The sequence below is a fragment of the Phyllopteryx taeniolatus genome, chromosome 16 (assembly GCF_024500385.1).
Source record: "Phyllopteryx taeniolatus isolate TA_2022b chromosome 16, UOR_Ptae_1.2, whole genome shotgun sequence".
In the NCBI taxonomy this organism is placed as follows: Eukaryota; Metazoa; Chordata; class Actinopteri; order Syngnathiformes; family Syngnathidae; genus Phyllopteryx; species Phyllopteryx taeniolatus.
The window spans coordinates 20,457,618-20,461,897 of record NC_084517.1 but is presented as its reverse complement, the minus strand read 5'-3'; the positions used below and the strand labels follow the sequence as shown (position 1 = coordinate 20,461,897).

Sequence of the window (4,280 nt, the reverse complement as noted above, 5' to 3'; positions counted from 1 at the left end):
TAGGTGTGAATGTGGGCGCAAATGGTTCTTTGTTTATATGTGCCCCGTGATTGGCTGGCGACCAGTTCAGGGTGTACCCCGCCTCTCTCCCGGATTCTGGGATAGTCTCCAGCGCACCCGCGACCCTAGTGAGGATATAGCGGTACAGAAAATGGATGGATGGACGCTGTACAACACTAACCGCAAACCCGGCTAGCTCAGCTAGAGTGACCACATTTACATAAAGAAGTGGCATGAATACCCTTATATAAAGCATTCTGTGTTCTTTTCAACACGTATAGAAAAATGGAAAATTACCGACTAACTAGCTATATTGTCTAAGTTCGAGTAAAACAAAGTGAAATACTGCAGCTATGATACTATAGATAAAGACTTAGATAGTGGTCAATACTCTTAGATTAAAAACATATATATATGTAGCTAATATTACATTATATTTCAAACATGCAGAACACTGTAGAAAACTAACCACTAACTAGCCAGCTAGGCGTGACAAAATTTTTGATTTTAGAAAAGAAAAATAAAGTAGATTACTTGGTAAATACTGTTAGATAAACATAAAGCCAGCTATAAAGCTACATACGCTAGGTTACGGTGACCAAAGTTTGGTTTTCATAAAAGAGCGTGTGGCTAAAGACTAGATAGCCCAAGTACTCTAAGAAAACATACAAGAAAGTTGTACAAAGCCAACCGCTAACTAGCTAACCAAGCTAAGCTATATTAGGGTGACCAAATTTTTGTTTTCATAAACGGGTGTGTGGCCAAAGACTAGATAGCCCAAGTACTCTAAGAAAACAAAAAGTTGTACACAGCTAACCGCTACCTAGCTAACTGGGCTAAGCTAAATTAGGGTGACCAAATTTTTATTTAAAAAGAAAAAGTGCGTACAGACAAAGCCCAAGATTAGATCAAGATAAACATACATTACTGCTGTAGGAAGGTAACTGCTAACTAGACTAAGCTAAGTTAGGGTGACCAAATTTTGGTTTTCAAATAAAGTGAGTGGATAAAAAATTAGATGGGGTCAATAGTATGAGACAAAGCACAAATATATAGTAGATATTGACTTTTTTTTTTTTTTAGACAGCTCAAGATAGGAACAATGGGCCTCATTCACTAACAGTGCACGCGCACAAAACTTGTGATTAAATTGTGCTTATGCACATTTGGCTCACAAATCTGTGAACCATCAATGTGTTCGTACTTCGATTTGTCCGCATGCCACAAACATGCCATTTAGAACCTCTTCAGACCATGTATACGCACAAATAATGAAGGATCAAACATTTGAAAAACATCTTTTACCCAAGATGCACAACATTGAAACTGCAGTCATTTATAGCATTTTTAGCCGGAGGAAGCTACCAGCTAACTAGCTGAATAGACTAGTCCTATGTAGTCCTACGGTTTGGTGTGGTTCTCACGCCGGCTCTACGGGTGACAATCAGCCATTGACCACGCCGGCAGGTGATCTAGGAGCGCTGACCCTCTTATCGCAGCGCCTCGCGCGCTCTGTAATTACAAATCTAGAGTTACCCACAGCACCTACACCTCGACGCACTCCTGTGACCTGGCACTGCGGCATTCAGCGCACCTTCGCGCGGTTGAAGTCGCCCACTGAGGCTTGTCGTTCTAATGACGGGCTCCCACAGAAGGTGGACCCTGTAAAGGATAATGGCGGAGAACATGTCATCAGCTCACGATGTGATACCGTTGTATTGGATTACATAACAGTGTTATGTAATTACGATTCCAGAAAAGGTAACGATTCTGCTACAGATGGTTTCTGAAAACCATACCTGGAATCTCCAAGTAAATCTGGATTGAATGCCTAACTTGAAACCCTAACCTTGTCTTGACACTCCAACCCTACCTTGAAACCCAAAATTCAACCCCTTACTCTGGATTTAAAACACTACTTTGAAACCCTAACCCTGGCTTGAAACCCAAATTTGAAACTGTAACCTTGTCTTGAAACTATAATTTCAAATAACTGAAATTCAAATTTGACCTTGACTGGAAACCCAAACTTGAAACCCTAACCCTAATCCTAATTTAAAAACCCATACCCTGGGTTTAAATTCTTTGAGTCCCTAACCCTAACTTTGAACACTAACCTTCAGATGAAACTCTACTTTAAAACCCATACCCTGGATTTAAAACCCTACTTTGAAACAGTGAACCAGGTTTAAAGCCCTAATTTAAAACCCTAACCCTCTGTTGAGACCCTACGTTTTACTCCTCAGCAATATCTTGAAATAAATCCTCTAATTGAAACCCTAACCCTGGCTTGCAAACCAACTGTGAAAACGCAAACCTTGTCAAATTGTAACCATACTTTGAGTCCATACGCCAGGCTTGAAACCCTAACTTAAAACCTTAACCCTTGACATGTTAGTGCACTGAACAGGAAGTCAAAACCTTGGCATGTTTCTCGCCTGGCTAAAGATCACAAGCGCAGCCCGGCGGGGGAATGGAATTGAAAGCGGCGGGTGACAAGAAACAACAACATGTAAGACAATACGAAGGAGGAGGAGGGCTAATTATCATTTTAAGCGTCCGATTATGAGCGTTGTCATCCGCCCTTGAGGCGGCCCTCGGTGTCAAAGGCCGAACAGTATGCATTTCATCTCGCGGCCGGCGGCTTTCACGCCGGAGCCAAAACTTAAGTGAGCATGAATGTGGAAACCCTGTTTTAGGTGTGAGCGGTTGCCCTTGGCCGTGACAGCGCAAACACGGGCGGACGGCAGGCGGAGGGCGGAGGGGCGGAGGGGCACCTCCTCAGCGGGCGCCGGCTCATTTTTATCGCGGCCGGCGGTAAGCTGACTCCCGTAAGCTCTCTGCGGTCCTGCGTAAATATCTCTTTGACGTGAATGATAACAGCTTAACCCGTCGGAGACTTGAACAGCAGACAGTACCTCGATCGACTCGGGCAAAAATGGCGTTTTTCAATTACATTATCAAATGAACTTGACTTGTTTTGAACCTGTTTTGTCCACAAATGTAATCGTCATCTCCGACCGAGCGCGCGTACAAATACATACATATGAGTATTTGTCATTACCGAGTACCAATACTTGACAATGCCATTACATCGTGCGCTTCTGATATAAATGGGTTTTATTCTGATCAAATATTGCTCAAAAACACAAAACACAAACTTTCATTCACAAAGTTTCATTCAAATGTAACAATTTTTAGAGTAACAACTTGTCTTTACTGACATTTTAACATCCAACTGCATGTTTTTCTCACGGTCTTGCCACAAATTTCCCTTTAATGTGCCTTGTCACACAAGGCAATTTAGTTATGAGGTGTCACAGTCCAAACACTAGGGGGCACTGTGTAAAAGGAGTACATAGATAAGAGACGAACAAGAAATAAGAGACGAAGAGTAACTTAAAGTAGGAACACAGATGCCTTGTTAGACTTCTTCTGTGGGTTAACTACAAAATAATGTGAATAGAAGACTGCTTCTTGAGAATGTTAGAAAATAAAACTGCGACAGGGCAACAGCAGTGATACTTTATTACACCGTCGCTTACTTGTCTTTGGTGATGTCGCTGTCTTTTCTCCATTCCTCAGAAGACCCTCCCCTCCACGATATCCTTAATGTTGGCAGCGGGAGTAAAACGCTTCCTTCCGCTCAATCATGTGTAGAAGTGCAGGCTGGAGAGCCATATATGAGAGTCTCGAGACGACACAACAACATTTTACTGCTTTCCCCAACAGTCATTTCAAAAATTGCACAAAGAATACAATACAGTCATCAAGAGTCATCTACAAGTCTACAGCCGTGAAAATCAAAGTCTGCGGTAATGTCAACTCCCCGACCAGACAAAAATCCTTTAAATACTTCGCAAAATCAAAATGACAGTGGTTACATCACCTACCCAAACTCTTTCCCAAAGCGCCTAGAGCCATGAGTGATGCAATAAAATAACGACAAAGCATTTTAATAGACGGAAATGAATCTGCACACACTCGCCCTCCTGGCTGAGCAGTTCCTTCTGCTCCAAAGCATTACAACTCTCGATTTTTAACAAAACAGGTTACTCATCTAATCTATTTAAACACATTATTTCACAAACTATCATTATTATTAATCAGAAGCAAGTCAAAAGTTGTTTGTTCAACTATTAAGTTTATTTGAAAGGGGAATTGGGAACAAAAAAAAATATGCTTGCAATATCTCAGTGTTAGTAAAAGTGCAGAGAATTTGTAATTTTGGTATTTTAGCAAGAGACATGAAGTCGATGCACATGATTTGCTTTCGCGGG

The 4,280-nt window shown here is 41.6% G+C and overlaps 1 long non-coding RNA gene across 1 annotated transcript; it reads right to left on the bottom strand.

Moving 5' to 3' along the window:
• Positions 1 to 1,028: 1,028 nt before the first annotated feature.
• Positions 1,029 to 3,798, bottom strand: LOC133465553 (uncharacterized). The gene is made up of 3 exons (XR_009784657.1): positions 3,546 to 3,798; positions 1,595 to 1,662; positions 1,029 to 1,512 (listed from the first exon to the last, which is right to left on the bottom strand). It is a non-coding gene; the product is annotated as an uncharacterized LOC133465553 (long non-coding RNA).
• Positions 3,799 to 4,280: the final 482 nt, after the last annotated feature.